Here is a 10,988-nt window from a genome sequence, read left to right on the forward strand (position 1 = left end):
TCCCTCTATATATATATATACTTGTGCATACTCTTGTTGATAATTCCCTCCCTCTATATATATACTTGTACATATTGTTGTTGGTGTTTTGAAGAGAAACACAATATGGTGTTTGTTATAGAAAATGAACATGGTTCATATATGCATCCGGAAACAATATTCAGGTGAGTTTTGCTTTACTAGCTAATATTTTATAGAAGTTTTATACTATAATTTTCTTTTAAAAAGAAACATTCTTCTTCACTTTGAGTAGATATGTATAAATTATTCTGTTCATTAAAACCATATATGTTATATTTAAAATTAACCCAAAAAAGTAATATAGGTGGAGATTTATTTAATGTTTATTGATTAATGGATGTAGACAGCCCCAAACAAAATTGTTTCTGTTTTGTTTTGGTGGAAATAAATACTATGGAGAGATTAGGGTTGTATCTTCTTCTCTAGTTACAGCGCATAAACGAAAAAAAAAGTACAAAATGTCAGACTAGCCCTTATTCTTTTTTTTTTTTTTTTTGAAAAGTGAAACTAGTCCTTATTAAAGTAGGCATAAAGGGTCATAAATTTTTAACTTAAAAACAAAACTAACACACAGTTTCGAGATATCCTTCTCAACAAGATATTCCCTCCCTCTATATATATATATACTTGTGCATACTCTTGTTGATAATTCCCTCCCTCTATATATATACTTGTACATATTGTTGTTGGTGTTTTGAAGAGAAACACAATATGGTGTTTGTTATAGAAAATGAACATGGTTCATATATGCATCCGGAAACAATATTCAGGTGAGTTTTGCTTTACTAGCTAATATTTTATATAGGTTTTATACTATAATTTTCTTTTAAAAAGAAACATTCTTCTTCACTTTGAGTAGATATGTATAAATTATACTGTTCATTGAAACCACATAGGTTATATATAAAATTAACCCAAAAAAGTAATATAGGTGGAGATTTATTTAATGTTTATTGATTAATGGATGTAGACAGCCCCAAACAAAATTGTTTCTGTTTTGTTTTGGTGGAAATAAATACTATGGAGAGATTAGAGTTGTATCTTCTTCTCTAGTTACAGCGGATAAAAGCAAAAAAAAGTACAAAATGTCAGACTAGCCCTTATTCTTTTTTTTTTTTTTTTGAAAAGTGAAACTAGTCCTTATTAAAGTAGGCATAAAGGGTCATAAATTTTTAACTTAAAAACAAAACTAACACACAGTTTCGAGATATCCTTCTCAACAAGATATTCCCTTCCTCTATATATATATATACTTGTGCATACTCTTGTTGTTAATTCCCTCCCTCTATATATATACTTGTACATATTGTTGTTGGTGTTTTGAAGAGAAACACAATATGGTGTTTGTTATAGAAAATGAACATGGTTCATATATGCATCCGGAAACAATATTCAGGTGAGTTTTGCTTTACTAGCTAATATTTTATAGAAGTTTTATACTATAATTTTCTTTTAAAAAGAAACATTCTTCTTCACTTTGAGTAGATATGTATAAATTATTCTGTTCATTAAAACCATATATGTTATATTTAAAATTAACCCAAAAAAGTAATATAGGTGGAGATTTATTTAATGTTTATTGATTAATGGATGTAGACAGCCCCAAACAAAATTGTTTCTGGTTTGTTTTGGTGGAAATAAATACTATGGAGAGATTAGGGTTGTATCTTCTTCTCTAGTTACAGCGCATAAAGGAAAAAAAAAGTACAAAATGTCAGACTAGCCCTTATTCTTTTTTTTTTTTTTTTGAAAAGTGAAACTAGTCCTTATTAAAGTAGGCATAAAGGGTCATAAATTTTTAACTTAAAAACAAAACTAACACACAGTTTCGAGATATCCTTCTCAACAAGATATTCCCTCCCTCTATATATATATATACTTGTGCATACTCTTGTTGATAATTCCCTCCCTCTATATATATACTTGTACATATTGTTGTTGGTGTTTTGAAGAGAAACACAATATGGTGTTTGTTATAGAAAATGAACATGGTTCATATATGCATCCGGAAACAATATTCAGGTGAGTTTTGCTTTACTAGCTAATATTTTATATAGGTTTTATACTATAATTTTCTTTTAAAAAGAAACATTCTTCTTCACTTTGAGTAGATATGTATAAATTATACTGTTCATTGAAACCACATAGGTTATATATAAAATTAACCCAAAAAAGTAATATAGGTGGAGATTTATTTAATGTTTATTGATTAATGGATGTAGACAGCCCCAAACAAAATTGTTTCTGTTTTGTTTTGGTGGAAATAAATACTATGGAGTGATTAGAGTTGTATCTTCTTCTCTAGTTACAGCGGATAAAAGCAAAAAAAAGTACAAAATGTCAGACTAGCCCTTATTCTTTTTTTTTTTTTTTTTGAAAAGTGAAACTAGTCCTTATTAAAGTAGGCATAAAGGGTCATAAATTTTTAACTTAAAAACAAAACTAACACACAGTTTCGAGATATCCTTCTCAACAAGATATTCCCTCCCTCTATATATATATATACTTGTGCATACTCTTGTTGATAATTCCCTCCCTCTATATATATACTTGTACATATTGTTGTTGGTGTTTTGAAGAGAAACACAATATGGTGTTTGTTATAGAAAATGAACATGGTTCATATATGTATCCAGAAACAATATTCAGGTGAGTTTTACTTTACTAGCTAATATTTTATAGAAGTTTTATACTATAATTTTCTTTTAAAAAGAAACATTCTTCTTCACTTTGAGTAGATATGTATAAATTATTCTGTTCATTAAAACCATATATGTTATATTTAAAATTAACCCAAAAAAGTAATATAGGTGGAGATTTATTTAATGTTTATTGATTAATGGATGTAGACAGCCCCAAACAAAATTGTTTCTGTTTTGTTTTGGTGGAAATAAATACTATGGAGAGATTAGGGTTGTATCTTCTTCTCTAGTTACAGCGCATAAAGGAAAAAAAAAGTACAAAATGTCAGACTAGCCCTTATTCTTTTTTTTTTTTTTTTGAAAAGTGAAACTAGTCCTTATTAAAGTAGGCATAAAGGGTCATAAATTTTTAACTTAAAAACAAAACTAACACACAGTTTCGAGATATCCTTCTCAACAAGATATTCCCTCCCTCTATATATATATATACTTGTGCATACTCTTGTTGATAATTCCCTCCCTCTATATATATACTTGTACATATTGTTGTTGGTGTTTTGAAGAGAAACACAATATGGTGTTTGTTATAGAAAATGAACATGGTTCATATATGCATCCGGAAACAATATTCAGGTGAGTTTTGCTTTACTAGCTAATATTTTATAGAAGTTTTATACTATAATTTTCTTTTAAAAAGAAACATTCTTCTTCACTTTGAGTAGATATGTATAAATTATTCTGTTCATTAAAACCATATATGTTATATTTAAAATTAACCCAAAAAAGTAATATAGGTGGAGATTTATTTAATGTTTATTGATTAATGGATGTAGACAGCCCCAAACAAAATTGTTTCTGTTTTGTTTTGGTGGAAATAAATACTATGGAGAGATTAGGGTTGTATCTTCTTCTCTAGTTACAGCGGATAAAAGAAAAAAAAATACAAAATGTCAGACTAGCCCTTATTCTTTTTTTTTTTTAAAAGTCAAACTAGTCCTTATTAAAGTAGGCATAAAGGGTCATAAATTTTTAACTTAAAAACAAAACCAACACACAGTTTCGAGATATCCTTCTCAACAAGATATTCCCTCCCTCTATATATATATACTTGTGCATACTCTTGTTGATAATTCCCTCCCTCTATATATATACTTGTGCATATTGTTGTTGGTGTTTTGAAGAGAAACACAATATGGTGTTTGTTATAGAAAATGAACATGGTTCATATATGCATCCGGAAACAGTATTTGGGTGAGTCTTGTTTTACTAGCTAGCATTTTATAAAAGTTTTATACTATAATTTTCTTCTAAAAAGAAACATTCTTCTTCACTTTGAGTAGATATGTATAAATTATTATGTTCATTGAAACCACATAGGTTATATTTAAAATTAACCCAAAAAAGTAATATAGGTGGAGATTTATTTAATGTTTATTGATTAATGGATGTAGACAGCCCCAAACAAAATTGTTTCTGTTTTGTTTTGGTGGAAATAAATACTATGGAGACTAGGGTTGTATCTTCTTCTCTAGAGACAGCGGATAAAAGAAAAAAGAAAAAAGAAAGTACAAAATGTCAGACTAGCCCTTATTCTTTTTTTTTTTGAAAAGTCAGACTAGTCCTTATTATATATACTTGTGCATACTCTTGTTGATAATTCTCTTCGTCTATATATATATATACTTGTGCATATTGTGGTTGGTGTTTTGAAGAGAAACACAATATGGTATTTGTTATACAAAATGAACATGGTTCATATATTCATCCGGAAACAATATTCAGGTAAGTCTTGTTTTACTAGCTAGCATTTTATAGAAGTTTTATACTATAATTTTCTTTTAAAAAGAAACATTCTTCTTCACTTTGAGTAGATATGTATAAATTATTCTGTTCATTAAAACCACATAGGTTATATTTAAAACTAACCCAAAAAAGTAATATAGGTGGAGATTTATTTAATGTTTATTGATTAATGGATATAGACAGCCCCAAACAAAATTGTTTCTGTTTTGTTTTGGTGGAAATAAATACTAGAGAGAGATTAGGGTTGTATCTTCTTCTCTAGTTACAGCGGATAAAAGAAAAAAAAAAGTACAAAATGTCAGACTAGGCCTTATTCTTTTTATTTTTTTTGAAAAGTCAGACTAGTCCTTATTAAAGTAGGCATAAATGGTCATAAATTTTTAACTTAAAAACAAAACCAACACACAATTTCAAGATATCCTTCTCAACAAGATATTCCCTCCCTCTATATATATATAATTGTGCATACTCTTGTTGATAATTCTCTCCCTCTATATATATACTTCTGCATATTGTTGTTGGTGTTTTGAAGAGAAACACAATATGGTGTTTGTTATAGAAAATGAACATGGTTCATATATGCATCAGGAAACAATATTCAGGTGAGTCTTGTTTTACTAGCTAGTATTTTATAGAAGTTTTATACTATAATTTTCTTCTAAAACGAAACATTCTTCTTCACTTTGAGTAGATATGTATAAATTATACTGTTCATTGAAACCACATAGGTTATATTTAAAATTAACCCAAAAAAGTAATATAGGTGGAGATTTATTTAATGTTTATTGATTAATGGATGTAGACAGCCCCAAACAAAATTGTTTCTGTTTTGTTTTGGTGGAAATAAATACTATGGAGAGATTAGAGTTGTATCTTCTTCTCTAGTTACAGCGGATAAAAGCAAAAAAAAGTACAAAATGTCAGACTAGCCCTTATTCTTTTTTTTTTTTTTTTTGAAAAGTGAAACTAGTCCTTATTAAAGTAGGCATAAAGGGTCATAAATTTTTAACTTAAAAACAAAACTAACACACAGTTTCGAGATATCATTCTCAACAAGATATTCCCTCCCTCTATATATATATATATACTTGTGCATACTCTTGTTGATAATTCCCTCCCTCTATATATATACTTGTACATATTGTTGTTGGTGTTTTGAAGAGAAACACAATATGGTGTTTGTTATAGAAAATGAACATGGTTCATATATGCATCCGGAAACAATATTCAGGTGAGTTTTGCTTTACTAGCTAATATTTTATAGAAGTTTTATACTATAATTTTCTTTTAAAAAGAAACATTCTTCTTCACTTTGAGTAGATATGTATAAATTATTCTGTTCATTAAAACCATATATGTTATATTTAAAATTAACCCAAAAAAGTAATATAGGTGGAGATTTATTTAATGTTTATTGATTAATGGATGTAGACAGCCCCAAACAAAATTGTTTCTGTTTTGTTTTGGTGGAAATAAATACTATGGAGAGATTAGGGTTGTATCTTCTTCTCTAGTTACAGCGCATAAAGGAAAAAAAAAGTACAAAATGTCAGACTAGCCCTTATTCTTTTTTTTTTTTTTTTTGAAAAGTGAAACTAGTCCTTATTAAAGTAGGCATAAAGGGTCATAAATTTTTAACTTAAAAACAAAACTAACACACAGTTTCGAGATATCCTTCTCAACAAGATATTCCCTCCCTCTATATATATATATACTTGTGCATACTCTTGTTGATAATTCCCTCCCTCTATATATATACTTGTACATATTGTTGTTGGTGTTTTGAAGAGAAACACAATATGGTGTTTGTTATAGAAAATGAACATGGTTCATATATGCATCCGGAAACAATATTCAGGTGAGTTTTGCTTTACTAGCTAATATTTTATATAGGTTTTATACTATAATTTTCTTTTAAAAAGAAACATTCTTCTTCACTTTGAGTAGATATGTATAAATTATACTGTTCATTGAAACCACATAGGTTATATTTAAAATTAACCCAAAAAAGTAATATAGGTGGAGATTTATTTAATGTTTATTGATTAATGGATGTAGACAGCCCCAAACAAAATTGTTTCTGTTTTGTTTTGGTGGAAATAACTACTATGGAGAGATTAGAGTTGTATCTTCTTCTCTAGTTACAGCGGATAAAAGCAAAAAAAAGTACAAAATGTCAGACTAGCCCTTATTCTTTTTTTTTTTTTTAAAAGTCAAATTAGTCCTTATTAAAGTAGGCATAAAGGGTCATAAATTTTTAACTTAAAAACAAAACTGACACACAGTTTCGAGATATCCTTCTCAACAAGATATTCCCTCCCTCTATATATATATATATATACACTTGTGCATACTCTTGTTGATAATTCCCTCCCTCTATATATATACTTGTGCATATTGTTATTGGTGTTTTGAAGAGAAACACAATATGGTGTTTGTTATAGAAAATGAACATGGTTCATATATGCATCCGGAAACAGTATTTGGGTGAGTCTTGTTTTACTAGCTAGCATTTTATAAAAGTTTTATACTATAATTTTCTTCTAAAAAGAAAATTCTTCTTCACTTTGAGTAGATATGTATAAATTATTATGTTCATTGAAACCACATAGGTTATATTTAAAATTAACCCAAAAAAGTAATATAGGTGGAGATTTATTTAATGTTTATTGATTAATGGATGTAGACAGCCCCAAACAAAATTGTTTCTGTTTTGTTTTGGTGGAAATAAATACTATGGAGACTAGGGTTGTATCTTCTTCTCTAGAGACAGCGGATAAAAGAAAAAAGAAAAAAGAAAGTACAAAATGTCAGACTAGCCCTTATTCTTTTTTTTTTTTTTTGAAAAGTCAGACTAGTCCTTATTATATATACTTGTGCATACTCTTGTTGATAATTCCATTCGTCTATATATATATATATACTTGTGCATATTGTTGTTGGTGTTTTGAAGAGAAACACAATATGGTGTTTGTTATAGAAAATGAACATGGTTCATATATGCATCAGGAAACAATATTCAGGTGAGTCTTGTTTTACTAGCTAGTATTTTATAGAAGTTTTATACTATAATTTTCTTCTAAAAAGAAACATTCTTCTTCACTTTGAGTAGATATGTATAAATTATACTGTTCATTGAAACCACATAGGTTATATTTAAAATTAACCCAAAAAAGTAATATAGGTGGAGATTTATTTAATGTTTATTGATTAATGGATGTAGACAGCCCCAAACAAAATTGTTTCTGTTTTGTTTTGGTGGAAATAAATACTAGGGAGAGATTAGGGTTGTATCTTCTTCTCTAGTTACAGCGGATAAAAGCAAAAAAAAGTACAAAATGTCAGACTAGCCCTTATTCTTTTTTTTTTTTTTTTTGAAAAGTGAAACTAGTCCTTATTAAAGTAGGCATAAAGGGTCATAAATTTTTAACTTAAAAACAAAACTAACACACAGTTTCGAGATATCATTCTCAACAAGATATTCCCTCCCTCTATATATATATATATATATATATATATATATATATATATATATATATATATATATATATATATACTTGTGCATACTCTTGTTGATAATTCCCTCCCTCTATATATATACTTGTGCATATTGTTGTTGGTGTTTTGAAGAGAAACACAATATGGTGTTTGTTATAGAAAATGAACATGGTTCATATATGCATCCGGAAAGAATATTCAGGTGAGTCTTGTTTTACTAGCTAATATTTTATAGAAGTTTTATACTATAATTTTCTTTTAAAAAGAAACATTCTTCTTCACTTTGAGTAGATATGTATAAATTATTCTGTTCATTAAAACCACATAGGTTATATTTAAAATTAACCCAAAAAAGTAATATAGGTGGAGATTTATTTAATGTTTATTGATTAATGGATGTAGACAGCCCCAAACAAAATTGTTTCTGTTTTGTTTTGGTGGAAATAAATACTATGGAGACTAGGGTTGTATCTTCTTCTCTAGAGACAGCGGATAAAAGAAAAAAGAAAAAAGAAAGTACAAAATGTCAGACTAGCCCTTATTCTTTTTTTTTTTTTTTGAAAAGTCAGACTAGTCCTTATTATATATACTTGTGCATACTCTTGTTGATAATTCCATTCGTCTATATATATATATATACTTGTGCATATTGTTGTTGGTGTTTTGAAGAGAAACACAATATGGTGTTTGTTATAGAAAATGAACATGGTTCATATATGCATCAGGAAACAATATTCAGGTGAGTCTTGTTTTACTAGCTAGTATTTTATAGAAGTTTTATACTATAATTTTCTTCTAAAAAGAAACATTCTTCTTCACTTTGAGTAGATATGTATAAATTATACTGTTCATTGAAACCACATAGGTTATATTTAAAATTAACCCAAAAAAGTAATATAGGTGGAGATTTATTTAATGTTTATTGATTAATGGATGTAGACAGCCCCAAACAAAATTGTTTCTGTTTTGTTTTGGTGGAAATAAATACTAGGGAGAGATTAGGGTTGTATCTTCTTCTCTAGTTACAGCGGATAAAAGCAAAAAAAAGTACAAAATGTCAGACTAGCCCTTATTCTTTTTTTTTTTTTTTTGAAAAGTGAAACTAGTCCTTATTAAAGTAGGCATAAAGGGTCATAAATTTTTAACTTAAAAACAAAACTAACACACAGTTTCAAGATATCATTCTCAACAAGATATTCCCTCCCTCTATATATATATATATATATATATATATATATATATATATATATATATATACTTGTGCATACTCTTGTTGATAATTCCCTCCCTCTATATATATACTTGTGCATATTGTTGTTGGTGTTTTGAAGAGAAACACAATATGGTGTTTGTTATAGAAAATGAACATGGTTCATATATGCATCCGGAAAGAATATTCAGGTGAGTCTTGTTTTACTAGCTAATATTTTATAGAAGTTTTATACTATAATTTTCTTTTAAAAAGAAACATTCTTCTTCACTTTGAGTAGATATGTATAAATTATTCTGTTCATTAAAACCACATAGGTTATATTTAAAATTAACCCAAAAAAGTAATATAGGTGGAGATTTATTTAATGTTTATTGATTAATGGATGTAGACAGCCCCAAACAAAATTGTTTCTGTTTTGTTTTGGTGGAAATAAATACTATGGAGACTAGGGTTGTATCTTCTTCTCTAGAGACAGCGGATAAAAGAAAAAAGAAAAAAGAAAGTACAAAATGTCAGACTAGCCCTTATTCTTTTTTTTTTTTTTTTTGAAAAGTCAGACTAGTCCTTATTATATATACTTGTGCATACTCTTGTTGATAATTCCCTTCGTCTATATATATATATACTTGTGCATATTGTTGTTGGTGTTTTGAAGAGAAACACAATATGGTATTTGTTATACAAAATGAACATGGTTCATATATTCATCCGGAAACAATATTCAGGTGAGTCTTGTTTTACTAGCTAGCATTTTATAGAAGTTTTATACTATAATTTTCTTTTAAAAAGAAACATTCTTCTTCACTTTGAGTAGATATGTATAAATTATTCTGTTCATTAAAACCACATAGGTTATATTTAAAACTAACCCAAGAAAGTAATATAGGTGGAGATTTATTTAATGTTTATTGATTAATGGATATAGACAGCCCCAAACAAAATTGTTTATGTTTTGTTTTGGTGGAAATAAATACTAGGGAGAGATTAGGGTTGTATCTTCTTCTCTAGTTACAGCGGATAAAAGAAAAAAAAGTACAAAATATCAGACTAGCCCTTATTCTTTTTTTTTTTTTTGAAAAGTCAGACTAGTCCTTATTAAAGTAGGCATAAATGGTCATAAATTTTTAACTTAAAAACAAAACTAACGCACAATTTCGAGATATCCTTCTCAACAAGATATTCCCTCCCTCTATATATATATACTTGTGCATACTCTTGTTGATAATTCTCTCCCTCTATATATATACTTCTGCATATCGTTGTTGGTGTTTTGAAGAGAAACACAATATGGTGTTTGTTATAGAAAATGAACATGGTTCATATATGCATCCGGAAACAATATTCAGATGAGTCTTGTTTTACTAGCTAGTATTTTATAGAAGTTTTATACTATAATTTTCTTCTAAAAAGAAACATTGTTCTTCACTTTGAGTAGATATGTATAAATTATACTGTTCATTGAAACCACATAGGTTATATTTAAAATTAACCCAAAAAAGTAATATAGGTGGAGATTTATTTAATGTTTATTGATTAATGGATGTAGACAGCCCCAAACAAAATTGTTTCTGTTTTGTTTTGGTGGAAATAAATACTATGGAGAGATTAGGGTTGTATCTTCTTCTTTAGTTACAGCGGATAAAAGAAAAAAAAAAGTACAAAATGTCAGACTAGCCCTTATTCTTTTTTTTTTTTTGAAAAGTGAGACTAGTCCTTATTAAAGTAGGCATAAAGGGTCATAAATTTTTAACTTAAAAATAAAACTAACACACAGTTTCGAGATATCCTTCTCAACAAGATATTCCATCCCT

The sequence above is a fragment of the Euphorbia lathyris genome, chromosome 4, assembly GCF_963576675.1.
Source record: "Euphorbia lathyris chromosome 4, ddEupLath1.1, whole genome shotgun sequence".
In the NCBI taxonomy this organism is placed as follows: Eukaryota; Viridiplantae; Streptophyta; class Magnoliopsida; order Malpighiales; family Euphorbiaceae; genus Euphorbia; species Euphorbia lathyris.